The following is a 15,276-nucleotide window of genomic DNA, read 5'->3' on the forward strand; positions in this document are numbered from 1 at the left end:
CTTTTTTTGAAAAAATACATGAGCGTTCTGGTATTATATAGTCAAATATTTTCATGTCAGACATAACACTTTTTACAATGCCTGAACGTAATGTTTTCTGTTCCTACTAGACTGTTATGTCCCTGGTACATAGAGAGGGCATGGCAAGTAAATCTTAATGAAATTTCTGATGAATGATGCAGATACATACAACTTTGGTAAGTATTTCCAGCAGAACTAGTGCAATAACTTCCAACAATGGGACTATTGTTATAGGAAGGGTTATGGAATTAATACCAATAATATGGCCATTGAAACATCGGTTGTTATTGTTTATTTAAGAAATAAAACTGTCGAAAGAATTATAAAGCTTAAAAAATGTCTAGATATCGAACTGTATTAGCTTGCTATTTTACAAGATAATGTGTATATACTAAAAGAAAAAACTGAATACCTCATTGAAACACAAAAAAAACTTGCTGCTCCATTAAATGCACTTTCTGCAATATATGTATACATTCATTTAGTTGGGCCTGTATAGATTATTCAATAAAAAATACCATATCTAAACACATTCATTATGTAGCAATACTACAGATCGCATTCAACCTGAAGACTTTTCATTTTCTAAAAATTAAATGGTGTCCAGTGATGTTGAACAGCTTTTTTATTATATCTCTACTATGTACTCCTGTGACTGCAGTACAGAACATTATTTTGTTTCTCTTCCTGTGCCATCCAGACAGTAAAATCTACAAAAACATAACAGGTGATTATATGGGAAGTTATACTACTTTTAGCTTACTTGTATCTAGTATCTACCTACATAAAACTACCTTTGATATCAACCTTAATACTTAAAAAATAAATAATAATGCGGAGGTTACCCATACTTACCTAAAGAGTTTTTGAATTGCAATTTTACCAACTGGGTAGGTTGCCCATGTTTTTCCTGCAAATGAAATCCTAAATCCCTCTTGCCATTAAAAAATCATTTGCACTGTAAACAAGTGTAGTTTTTTGAGCTTCATTTTTGTTAAAAGACTAACATAAATTATTTAGAGTTTTAAATAATAACAGTATATACAAACAAGACTTGTTTCAATTTATTTACATACAGATAATCACCTGTAAAAGTAAGGTTCGGATTCGAGAAAACACAACTGTCAAATTTTAAACTTCCCGCTAAAGATGTAAATCTGGCAACAGTGCGGTTGCGTGCTGGATATTTAAATCTCTCCCCAATAACTCTCTCTTGTCCTTGTCGTCAGGAAGCGCGGAAGGTAGGATCCCTCTATGTCAATATTTACCTCTATGGTTTAAATGAGACATTTAAAAAAATGCCGTGTCCCGCTAGTGGTATTATGTATTAATATAAACAGAAAATAAAAACGCACTTAATCTGATATAAATTCTTCTATTTCCAATATTGGGGGCTATGCTGTATCATTTACGTAAACTGATTACGTACGGTAAACTCGAATTACAGGCTGTAATCTTGTGTGTAAAATCGGTATGCTGTATCAATGATATCCAAGGGGTTGCCTACCTTCGTATGTAATTTCTTTTAGGTAAACGCACGCGTAAACGTAATTTTAAACTTTTCTAAACAAAAATTACTTGCCGTTTAGTTTGGTTATGTGAAAATGTTTATGTTATATTAATAAATATTGTTATTTTTATTTGTGAAACCAAGTTGTTTGTGTGATAGACTTTATTTGATTTTTAGTTTAATTGGTTTAGTGTTTAATTTTTAAGTGATTTTTTAGTTGTTTAGTACTTCAATATATTATATCATAAAATGAATTTTTGTTTTTGTTCTAAGTAGCTTTCACTATTTCCTACTAACACTACATCATCAGGATACAGTAAGTACCAGGAAATGTAAAGTTGTGCTCACAACGAGGCGCCGACCCTCGCTCCCTGGTATCCCTCGTACCATATCATGGATCGCCCGATGCATTATGTTAAATGCGATGAGATCGTTCACGATAATGAAGAGTAGTAGGATACTCTGTTCTAGGAGAGGATACCATCCTTTGGTCTCCTTAGTGAGTGCACCCTTACCCTGCTAGGCCTGGATCCCACGTACCAAAAAAAAGTTGATTAATAGCAAGCTGAAAATTTGCTAATAGGGCTTTTCATCAATTGTCATTTGTTTCAAGTTCCTGTCATATGTTATATAATATTAATATAGGGCTTTTCATTCACAGTCATTTGTTTCGAGCTTCTGTCATGTGTCACATAATATTAATATATCTACGTCATACGTTATTGGCATATACCAATGATACAAACCAAAGACATATGACGTAGATATATTAATATAATATGACACATGACAGAAGCTCGAAACAAATGACAATCGATGAAAAGCCCTATACACGGATTATACGGCATATGACAGAAGCTCGAAACAAATGACTGTGAATGAAAAGCCCTATAGCTTAACGGTGTCTAGTCAGACAAACTTTAATGTACGCAAACACTGGAAGTTTTAATTGTGGAACAGTTTAAAAATTTGGAACGTAGATTACTAAAACTCATGTGTATTTTGTCAGACAGAACATCCAATTGATTTGTTACCTTTTCATTAAACTCTCATGCAAAAAGCAGACTGATATTACTAACCAACATGATTCCTGTCATTTGACATGTTCTTCTTGTTCCACTCATTAAAATGCCCAGTTGGTGATAAACACCAGTCTGATTTTTGCATGAGAGTAATGAAATGGAAACAAATCAATTGGAAGTTCTGTCCGACAAAATACATAAAACGTATTCAAAGTCTGACGTTTCAAATTTTTAACTTATTCCACAATTAATACTTCCCCTGTTCCCATACATCAAAGTTTGTCTGACTAGACACTGTTAATCTATTAACAAATAATTTTCAGCTAGCTATTAATCAACTTTTTTTTGGTACGCATTATCCAGGTCTATGCAGTTCCCTTGTTTACTGATCCAAAACTAATGAGTATAAATAAGAACTGAGTACTTACTGTGCCTCTCCCATATTTTCATGAAGTGTCTAAGTAGTTTTATGACTGTAGTTTGTTCATTATTGTATTTTTTTTTGTTTTTATAAACGGGTACAAATATACTGCTTCTTCATTCGTTTAGCATTTGTCCAACTTCCATAATTCTATTAAATAAACGTATTAGCCAACTTATTCCTGCCTCTTCTAATGGCTTCCACATTTCCCCAGGAATATCCCGATTCCTTTATTTTTTGAAGTGCTTGAACCACTTCCTCATGGTCAGTGCGAGTTGACAGTAAAATCAAGTAGGAAGTATATATCAGCACGTCTCGCAACAAGGATGGAAAAAATACAGTATGTTTAAGATATACTATGTGAAGACAGACACATGTCTCTGACTCATTAGCTATCATCAGTACAGTATAGCCAAATTAGAATAGGTCTGCGTTAACCTTTCCTTGTTTGAAAAACTCTAAACATTGATTGTTTGAAACATTCCGCATTCCTTTCCTCAGGTAGCTGTAGCTTCCTCCTTGGATGTGTTAGTTGTTGCTCTGGAATCGTTAGGATCTTCTAACATTTTTGTCACAAATTGGTTGCATTGCTCCTGTAGTGATCTTTTCCCAAGCTAGCATACACCTCTAGTAGGTATAGCGGTATAGCATACAGAAATGTAGATAAACTGATAATGTTGATTTGTAAACAAAACATCTTCACTAAATGGGTGAAAAAGCTGAATTCTTAGTGTCTGTTATCTGTATTTTGAGGTTGCAGTCATTAAGTTAAGGGGCAGAATAAAAAAAAACTCTGTAGACACATTAACGGACACACTTCACATGTAGTCACATCTTCTTAAGGAGTGACTTCATATGTAGTTGTGTCAGTGAATGTATTAATATCAAGCTTTCGCAAAATTTATTTGTTTCATCAAGTCTAAAATAAATTTATAATTCTTTTCTCAGTAAATACAATGAAATTAAGACAAAAAAGCATTGTATTAAAGAAGCATAAAAACTTACAACATGAGCTTAGTCCATTAAATTTTAAACATTATCACTAAACATAAAAAATATAAGATTGTTAATCTAGTAGTAATTACAATGTTTTATTTAATTTTATATCACAGTAATAGTTTTTGGCACTGAAATATCTCATAAAAACGGATTACTGGTTGTCTCGTAACTGAAGTCACTCTAGATTTAAATTATGTCTTTCTGCCACAGCATTTAAGTACATAAATAACCGATTTACAAAATTCATCTTTTCAAAATATAAACATTAAACTTAAAAACAAGCAAAAAGTTGGGTTAACATGAATTAAATGACAGTCAGGACATGACAGAACCCTAAATAACATGATACGTAATTTTTTTGATACAGCATACCACTTTATACACTTATGTTTTGACGACTGTAATCTGATGTACGTAATTCTGAACTTAACACATGTACGTAATCACTTTACGTAAAGGATACAGCATAGCCCCCATTGATTATCAGTTTGATTTTGTATACATAACCTCACTATCGCAGTTTATGTCAATAAATATTTATTAACGAAAAAGAAAATATTTTTGTTGCACTATAAATTACAGTATAAATTAATAACTAATGAATTCTAACAATTGTATTCGGTTATTATCACTACAAAATAAAATATTCAAGTTTAACAAAATAATCCCATAAAGGCCCCGTCTCACCATCAAATAATTGACAGTTATTTGATCAAACTTGACAGTTAGTGACACAAAGTGACAGTTAGTATGTATAGTTTGTGTCACTAGTCAAGTTTGATCAAATAACTGTCAATTATTTGATGGTGAGACGGGGCCTTCAAGTTTGATCAAATAACTGTCAATTATTTGATGGTGAGACGGGGCCTTCAAGTTTGATCAAATAACTGTCAATTATTTGATGGTGAAACGGGGCCTTAAGTAGAGGGGAGACGCACGGAGCCAATACAAAAGCAACAACAAAATGTCAAAATACAACTCAAAAACTATTAAGGGCGTAAAAAATTGAAGAATTATAATGTCAAAACATATAAACAAATAGAATATGTTTAGTCATGGCATGCTCCACTTGTCGGTATCATGGTATGCATTCACGGTCATTGTAAGTTCTGGCCAAATACCCAAGCAGGTGGAGGCCAATAAACTACAGAAGAAGAAGAAAATTTAATTTTGACAGCACTGTGGCAGTGGAGTGGAAACAAGATTCTTTCGGTGGCAGTGAAAGGTGACGGATGTGATTCGCATCAGGAGGCAAATTTGAAACCTGTGGTGAGATCTACTAACCTTTCCTCTGTTAATAAACCTTTTCTTTTTTAATATTATTGGTATATTACATTTATATTCTTAAATTTCATTTGTATTTAACACGCTTAGATAAGAGTATAAAAGGTAATTAATAATGACCGAGGATTCCGGGGGGACAGTCCCTCCTGACCTTGAAGGTTTTACTGGTTTTAATAGTCAAGATGTTGATATGAACTTAATGGATACGAATAAAAAAACCGAACAAAAAGATACAAATAATAAAACGGAGACTTTTTTAACTAATTTAAGTTATAATAATTCTGCTATAGGGCCATTTATTGTAATTATTGAAGGAATTGAAAAAGGGCATGCTGTAGGTCGCTATAATCATCTAAAAATTGCTAAAGATATTTTTCAATTAAAACTTAAAGATGTTTTAGAGGTTAAAGAAAAAGGTAAAAACAAATTAGGAATAATATTTCAATCTGCATCAGCAGCAAATAACTTTGTTAAAAATAATAAATTAAATGACAAATACAAAATATATATACCAAGAAACTCGGTAACTTGTAAAGCAAATAGCTAGGAATATAAACCCAATATTTACAGAAGAAAACATCAAAAATATGGGCGAAAGCCCTTTTAAGATATTAGATGTAAAAAGATTTACCACGAAAAAAGCCAATGAAGACGGAACAATCGAGTACTCTCCAACGGGGACCATCTTAATAACATTTGAAGGGGTAATAATCCCTAGAAATATAAAATTATGTTACATATCAATTCCGATAATTCCCTACATACCACGAGTCACCCAATGTTTCAATTGCCTGGCTTTTGGACACACAAAAATGCAGTGTAAAAGCATAAAAAAATGTCACAACTGTGGCAACCCACATGAAACCGAAGAAAATGCACAACAGACATGTAGAATATCTTGTTACTTCTGCAAATCGACAGAACACCAGGCTACCAGCAGAAAATGTCCCGAGTATGAAAGGCAATGCAACATTAAAAAGACCATGGTATACGAAAATATAACACATTATGAGGCCAATTTTTTGCACCCTAAGTCATATGTACCTAATACATCCAATACAGCACAAACATTTAGATTCTTGCAAACAGAATTCCCCAGTCTACAAAACAAGGGGCAACAATCGGACAATCATATACAGATAAATCAAAGATCTTATATCAATAGCAGTAACATTGTCAAGTCAAAAAGAACATACGCAAATGTATCAACGACAAACGCCTCTCCTCCAACAAAGAGAGTCAGTTTTGACAAAACAGCACATAACAGAGTATTATCATACCCCAATGGAAGACAGGAAAGGGCAGAACACAGGCCACAATTTCAAAATTTTCAATCTAGTCCATATAGAAACATAGATAGAGAAGAAGATCCTGCTGGGTCAGGTACACAGTCAATAGAGTCAAATAATCTGAACAGAGTTGAAGAATATTATAAAAAATTTTTAATTACACCAATAGAACATAAATGTCAAATTAGGGATCTAATTAATACATACTTTGAGTTGTCCAAATCTTCGGAAGATTTGGATAGGCCAGAAAAGTAATCAAAATAACAAGTTATATAATCAGATCAACAAAAAATGCAGTTCTCATCTGCAAGTAACTAACACATTAGTATAAAAATGGATAACACAAACCTTAACATTATTCAATGGAACATACGTAGTGTAAACTCTAATTTTAGTAATTTAATATCACTAATCAGAGATGAGGAACCAGATGTCATTTTACTCAATGAAACCTTTCTAAAACCGGTACATAAATTTAACATTAAAACCTATAATATAGTCAGAAATGATATGAATGAAGGTACTAGTATAGCAACACTAATTAAAAAAAATCTAAAGTACGAAATTTTAAAATGTGGAAATAACCTAGAAACCAACAAATTTAGAATAATAATAATTAAAATTCAAAAATATAATATAGTAAATATATACTCTCATCCCACCAATAAAATAACAAAAAACAAACTATCTAACCTAATTAAGGTGCTACAAGGACCGATCATCATTTTGGGAGATTTCAATGCCCATCATGTTGCTTGGGGATGTGAAATATCTGATACAAATGGTAACAATATAGAAGAATTTGTTGATGAATACAATTTTTTTATACATAACGATGGGACTCCAACAAGACTCACCAGACCAGGACAAAGGAGAAGTGCAGTAGACCTGACGATGACCTCCAGTAATCAAGCCCACAAATGTGATTGGACAGTAATACACGACCTGGGCTTCAGTGACCACTACCCCACAAAACTAGTTATACAAAATTCCATAAACATTAATCCGGAAAACATCAATCGGAGAATGAAAAATTATAAAAGAGCCAACTGGGAAGAGTACCAGGACATATTAAACCGAACAGCAAATATAGAACAGCTGGAATATAGAGAGTTAATTCAAACAATGGAGAGAGCAGCCAATATGACTATTCCAATGAAAAATCGAACAAAGAGAAGAATAGGATGCATCTGGTGGGATCAGGAATGCTCACAAAAAATAAGAGACAGAAAAGAAGCAATTTTAAGGCTCAAGACACAATTCACAGTTGAAAACTATGTCCATGCCAAAAAAATGATAGCAGCAACAAAAAAGTTTCTAAGGGAGAAAAAAAGAGACAGTTTTAGAAAGTTCTGTGCAACGCTAAATAGAAACTCCGATATGAGCTACGTATGGAGTACAGTTAAAAAATTCTATAATTCACAACAGGGGTATAAAAAAAAACTACCCAACACACAAATCAGTGAAAGTATCTTAACAAATCTATCAGTATGCAACATAGATCCAGAATTTACGATAGTGGCAAACAACAGCATCCAGAATCCTTTCTCCATGAGTGAACTGAAACAAGGTATAAACAATAAAAAGGACACAGCAACGGGCATTGATGCAATCACTTATTCAATGATCAAATATTTACCAGAGGCAGCCTTAAAAAGCTTACTTCATATGTACAATAAGGCACTAGAGGGAAAAGAGATTCCTGAGAGCTGGAAAACACAAATAATACTCCCGTTTCTCAAACCTACCAGAAATCCGCAACTCGTAGATAGTTATAGAGCCATAGCCCTCTCATCATGTGTAGGCAAAATAATGGAACACTTTATTAAAAACAGACTGGAATGGATATTGGAAAATAACCATACATTCAACAGCTTCCAATCAGGGTTTAGAAAAGGTATAGGAATTCAGACTAATATTGCTTTTCTTACATCTAATATTCAGGCAGCATTTTCAGAGAATAAAAGTGTGTTGGGAATTTTCCTAGATATAAAAGCCGCCTATGATCATGTAAACATTTATATACTTTATAAAAAAATGTTAGATTTAAATCTCCCAATAGAACTAACTAACCTTACATTCAAGCTTCTTCATAACAGGAAAATATATGTCAAAGATGAGGAAGAAAATCTCATAGGTCCGACCTTTACAACACAAGGTTTAGCACAAGGATCACCACTCAGTCCGTTACTATTTAACATCTATATACATTCGATTTATGAAATAATACCAGAGGAATGCATTTTATTGTCATATGCAGATGATCTAGTTCTGCTAAACAAACATCAAAACCCAATCCAAGCAGCAATAGGATCAAATTTAATTCTTGCAGACATAAGTGAATGGCTAGCGAAACACAGCTTCTCTATTTCAGTAAACAAGAGTGAAGTAGTATGGTTTGCAAAAACTAGTAATAGCTACATATATCCAGAAATCGTTATGGATCAGCAGATCATCCCTCGTAAAAAAGAAATTAAATATTTAGGAGTCACCCTCACAGAAAACCTTAACTGGAACCCCCACATAGAAAACATAAGAAGTAAGGCTATTAAAGGTATTAACGTAATGAGGGCAATAGGGAAAGTTTGGTGGGGTGGGGACCCTGCCACTTTACTACTGGTATATTATGGTCTGGTGAGATCCCATTTGGACTTCGGCAGCATATTCATAAAACCATCAAACAAAAACACCTTGCGTAAGCTAGATACAGTACAATTTCAAGCCCTAAGGGTTATCCTCGGATGCATGAAGTCAACTCCTACAACAGCATTGCTGGCAGAAACTGCAGAGATGGCACTAGAATTTCGAAGAAAATGGTTGGCAACGAAATTTATGACAAAAATGTACAGCATTCAAGATAATCCGATTTTAAAGGTAATCAAAGATATTAAACAAGCGTGTACTTATAAGATAGGATATTGGAAACAAAGAGAGAGACCATACCTAGTGGAGGCACTTGACCAACTAGAACCATACAAAAGTATAATTCACACAGCAAATGTGATACCCTGCTTCTCGTTCAACATGGACATACAATACACACGACTTCCCACAGTGCAATTAAAAATCAGCAAGTCAGATCATCATCAAAATATGATATTCAAAGCAGCAACAGAGAAATTAAGTGAAAACTACCTATTTATCTATACTGATGCATCAAAAAGTGGGAATGCTAAGGAAGCAGAGACAGGCTACGGTGTATACATTCCCAATATCAACTATTCATACTCATCTAGATTACCATCAGCATTGAATATATGCACAGCAGAAATAGTGGCTATTGGCAAGGGGGTAAAGGAATGTCTGAATCGAGGTATTACTGATTGTATTGTCTTTACCGACTCCAGAAGTGCTATACAGAAACTAACAAAAGTTGGCATAAATGCAAATAATGATCATACCACATTAGAAACGAAACAGCTATTAGTAGAGGCAAACTCAGATAACAAAAAATATAAATTGTGCTGGATCCCCGGTCATTCAGGAATAGAGGGAAACGAATATGCTGATAAGTTGGCAAATATTGGGAGAGTACTTAATGTCCCACAAAGTATGAAAATAAACTACACAGATGTTTGGCCAATATTGAAAAGTAAAATAAGGAGGGAACATGACATATGCTGGAAATCACAGACACAGACTAAAGGGAGATGGTATTCTGGAATTCAACCCTCATTTCCAGATAAACCCTGGTTTAAAAAATTTCCCTATATAGACCGAAGACACCTGACTAATATAATAAGGATGAGGACAGGGCACTGTTGCACAGGATCACATCTATATCGACTAAAAATAAAAGATCATCCATTCTGTGAATGTGGAAGAGAGGAGAATATAGACCATATTCTTTTGCAATGTCCCATAAGAAAAGGTACACAGTTCGATCTTAGAGATGAACTAAAAAAACTAGGGGTCCCAGTTAGTTTTAATATACAAGATATTCTTTGCAATCTAACTTTTGATCAACTAAAATTAATTGTTACTCATTTAAATATTAACAAGGTCAATTTGTGAAATACAAACTCAATTGTCCCATATTTCTTTATCCTATCCTTTCCTGAGTTCTAGTCTAACCGAGGTAACATTTCGGGTTGTGAAAGCTCTGCCGTTACCCCGGAGCGAGAAGAGTTTTATCCCTATGTTGTTCTATTTGTCTAAACTAACATCTCTCATCACAGGGTATATTTCTATACGTATAAATTTGTTAGATATTATGAACGTCTAAAGCAATGATTTTAATATTTAAGAATAAAGAAACAGGAAATAAAATACTAAAATCCGTTAGCCGAAACATAACCTATCATATTAAGTAATTGTCAAAAAAAAGCGTAGAATAGGCCGTTCCAAGATGCTGTCAAAATTAAATCAATATGGCTACTGGAAGGCAAACATTGAATATTATTCTATCAGGTTCAGGGGCGTCATTTGGGCGTCCAGGGGGGGGGGCATTTGCCCCCCCCGGCCCTAAAAAATGACTGAAATTTACAAAAAATACATCAATATTCATCATAACATCATATATAATGTATTGTATATATAGTGCTTGCCCCCCCCAAACAAAATTTCAAATGACGCTCCTGATCAGGTTCTTATGGTTTTAGATCATTTTAGTTGTTGTACAAAGATTAATTTAACATTTTCTCTGGAAGTATTAATTTAGAAAGATAATATGCCTCATTGGTGTTGTGTTTTGAAGTGTGAAATGCAAAGTAATCGTGATAAAGTTAGCTTTTACCACTTACCATCAGTGCTACATTCTAAGCACAAAACTGAACCAATTTAACTAAATAAGTTATAGTTATCATCTGAGAGACAACAACAATGGTAAAATGCAATAAAATATAAAGATTTTACTAGCAAAATGGAAATTCCCCTGTAATCATCTTATATCTGGTAAGTTACAACATTTGAACATTAACGATTTTTGAAGATGTTAACAGTCTAATCTTGTAGGAAAACCAGCCGACTTAACTGATAATAACAATCCAGATTGGGTTCCTTCAATAAATATGGGGTATATAAACACAATGAAATGAGTTCCCCAAAATCTAAAATGGGAATTAAGGTACCAAAGGAGAATTAAAAGAAAAGGGTACCTACAAGAAAAAATTGCTTTTTTATTCCTCTTGAAATGATTTATAAGACACTGGACTGTCTTATATTCTACAAATACTAGGTAGGTCTATGATTTTACACATTTTTCATTAATGATACATTACTGTTACTTTAGTAGATTTAGAAACAGTGGATAGTTAGTGGTAGATAGTAGTTATTTGGTATAAAAGTTAGTTTAGTAGAAGACAAGATTTTGCCAAATAGTCAAACATATATTACAATGGAAAAATTAACAAATACATTTTATGTCATTAACATTAACACAGGATTTTAAATATCAGCTTAAGAAATTAGCTTTATCTTGTGAAAGTATAGAAAATGATGATGCCAAAACTAAAAATTATACTGGTTTAGCAAATTACAATGTTTTTAAAATAGCTTTAAAGTATATTACACCATTTATCAAATACCATCAAAATACTGTTTTGTCACCAAGTGATCAAGTATTGCTTACTTTAGCTAAACTAAGCTTAAACTTAGATTATAAAGATTTGAGATATAGGTTTAGTATTTCACCCTACCCGGTATCAACTTATTTCAAAAATACTTTGTATATAATGTGTCTTAGGTTAAAAAAATTTGTGTTCTGGCCTGATAGAGATATTTTAAAGAAAACTATGCAAAATTCACTTAAAGAATCTTTTCATGGAAATACTACAGGTATAATTGACTTTGGACGAATGTTTGTATGAAACGAATTATTTATTGTTCTGAAGCTAGTTATTTGAGGCATTTTTGTAATTAACTATTCTAATTGGGAAATAAGCCACAATTTAACTTAAAAAATAATTTTATTAATCTTTCGACTTCCAAATCAGACGTCATTGTCAAAATACAAAATATTATTATTTATGCATATTATTACCTGTAAATATTTCTTCTGATTGTTAATTGTAAAGGATTGAAAAATTACCATTTATTTTATTTTTTTTAGAATCAGCTGAGAGAAGTGGTCTACAAAAACCCAGGAAGGAAACGGAATATGTGGCTACGAAAGGCAAAAGAAAGGTTTACAAAGCAAATGTGACACATTTTTTTGAAATATTTAGGAATATCAGTAAATTGCATTAAAAAAATGTATGAAAAGATTTTGTTCAATAAAAATGTTTATATTTATCAAGGATGTATTAATTGGTATGGCCACATATCGTCAGTGATGTAATAATACATCCTATCTGTTTTTTCATGAGTTTCGTAAGAGAGACTAAAAACTTGTCTTAGGGTCACCTGTTTTCATATGATATTTTTTGACTTGTTTTGTAGTAAATTAAACTATCTATGAACTACAAAACAAGTCAAAACTTACATATGAACACAGGAGGTGACCTTAAAACATGTTTTTCCATCTCTCCTACAAAACTCATGAAAAAACAGATAGGAGGTATTGTCACATCAGCAAGGATGTACAGTGATGAGTGCCCTAATAACCGGCAAAATAGCACAAAAGACGGGCAACATATTTAGTTGTGAGATAAAAAGAAATGAAACTAGTCGAGCTGGGAAATTTAGCGAAATTAACCTTTAAATTTTATTTTATATTGATTGTTTCCCACCTTTACACATATCAGAGGAGTATGTCAACTAAAACTGTGACAGTGGTAGTTTCCAAACTCGTCTGATACGTCTGAAGGTGGTACACAATCAATACAATCTAAATGTATAAGTTAATATCGCTAAATTTCCCAGCTCGACTAGTTTCATTTCTTTTTATCTCACTACTTAATAATTTTCCATCTTTTGTGCTATTTTGCAGGTTATTAGAGCGCTCATCACTGTATTTCTGGTATATCCAGGGAATGTCTACAAAATATATTTTGAATGTCCAAAGAACATTCGTGGACATTCATGGAATGTTCCAATAAGACATTCAAGTAATGTTTAAAATGCTGACACAGGATTTTCCTGGGATGTTCAGGAAACGTGTTTTCGGGGATATTCCAGGAATTTTTCAATGTCTGTGTACCTTCATATGGAATATTTTGGTGTTATTAGCACCGCACTCCACTTGCGATTTGTAATCAGGAAGATTGAACACATTGTTTCAAATACAAGTCAATCCATTTGTAACTAAATAATCATGGATTGACTTCTATTTGAAAGAATGTGTTCAATATTCACGACTACAAATCGCAAGTGGAGTCCGCTTAGAGCTACTTCCTCTTCGGTATTATGTATTATACTACAGAAATTAGGAACTTTCCTTCTAAATATATGTATGCATCTTGGCCATCAAACATTTTTTTAAGGGGTTACATAGGTCTTAGGGGTAAAAAAAGTGACTTTTTAAAAAAATTATATCTCGAAAACTAAAATTTATTTTTATTTATAATTGGAACATGTAAAAGTATAGTACTTAAGGTAGTCTCAAAAAAAGTTTCAGCCAAAAATATTCATTTTTGTAGGTTTTTTTGCGGTGGACAGCAAAACTAAGTCCAGTCTCATTTGAAATCAAAAAGTTTCTTGTAGTTTATACCTCTGGCTAGTAAATGAACGAAGGAATTAAAAAAAATGAAATTTGAAGATTTTACATAAGTTTAAACACATTTTTGACCCCAATTTTTCTCATTTTTAAAGTAGTTTTTTTTGATAAAACAAAAATGACCTCATCTAATAAAAAAATCTTTGTTCATTCACTAACCAGAGGTATAAACTACAAGAAATTTCAGATGAGACTGGACTTGTTATGCTGCTCACCACAAAAAAGGGCTGTTGTCGAAAAATTGCAGTCAACTCTACAAAAATGAATATATTTGGCTGAAATTTTTTTGAGTGTACTATACTTTTACATGTTCCAATTATAAATAAAAATAATTTTTAGTTTCCAAGATATAATTTTTTTAAAAAGTCACTTTTTCTACCCGCAAGACCTATGTAACCCCTTAATAACTGCCTTTCCATGCTGTAGCAAACTTAACAAATTGTTGATTTCAAATTGTAACAGTTAAGTTTTGCAAAGTATGCTGCCCTCTTGTATCTTCTGTGTTATCTTCATCATACAATTACTTCATCTAAAAACTTTCTGCGATATATTCATTTTGTTGCTAAAATTATTTCCTGATCCATGGGTTGAATAAGCGCAGGAGCGTCATTTGAAATTTTATTTGGGGGGGGCAAGCACTATATATACAATACATTATATATGATGTTATGATGAATATTGATGTATTTTTTGTAAATTTCAGTCATTTTTTAGGGCCAGGGGGGGGGGGGAAATGCCCCCCCTGGACGCCCAAATGACGCCCCTGAATAAGCGATGTATTTTTTGGCAAAAACATACAACTAAAGTTGCCATGTTTTGATCATAGAATATTTTCAGAGGGATGAGCAGGAGCGTTGTCTAAAATCAAAAAACATTTCACCTCTTCCGGCAGATTCTCAGTTTCTTCTCTTGAAATTTTTTCACTGCAGGTACAGTCGGAGAAATGAAAGAGTACCCATGAACGATCACATATTATTAACATAATTAATCTATATCGTTTATTATTTATAGAAAAAGAACAGCAAATACAAAATATGTGATTGTACCTGTTTGACGTGACCGTTCATGGGTATTCTTTCATTTTTCCGACTGTACAAATTCTTTAAAAGGTCCATTTTTTAAGATATCTGGGGTGA

At 32.8% G+C, this 15,276-nt stretch overlaps 1 long non-coding RNA gene across 2 annotated transcripts; it reads left to right on the plus strand.

Moving 5' to 3' along the window:
• Window positions 1-10,878: 10,878 nt before the first annotated feature.
• LOC126886650 (uncharacterized) lies at window positions 10,879-12,777 on the plus strand. Of its 2 annotated transcripts, XR_007698735.1 has the most exons (3): window positions 10,879-10,956; window positions 11,132-11,722; window positions 12,596-12,777. It is a non-coding gene; the product is annotated as an uncharacterized LOC126886650 (long non-coding RNA). The 2 variants fall into 2 exon arrangements; XR_007698734.1 differs by having other exon boundaries at window positions 11,132-12,777.
• The last annotated feature ends 2,499 nt before the right edge of the window (window positions 12,778-15,276 follow it).

The sequence above is a fragment of the Diabrotica virgifera genome, chromosome 6 (assembly GCF_917563875.1).
Source record: "Diabrotica virgifera virgifera chromosome 6, PGI_DIABVI_V3a".
Lineage (NCBI taxonomy): Eukaryota > Metazoa > Arthropoda > Insecta > Coleoptera > Chrysomelidae > Diabrotica > Diabrotica virgifera.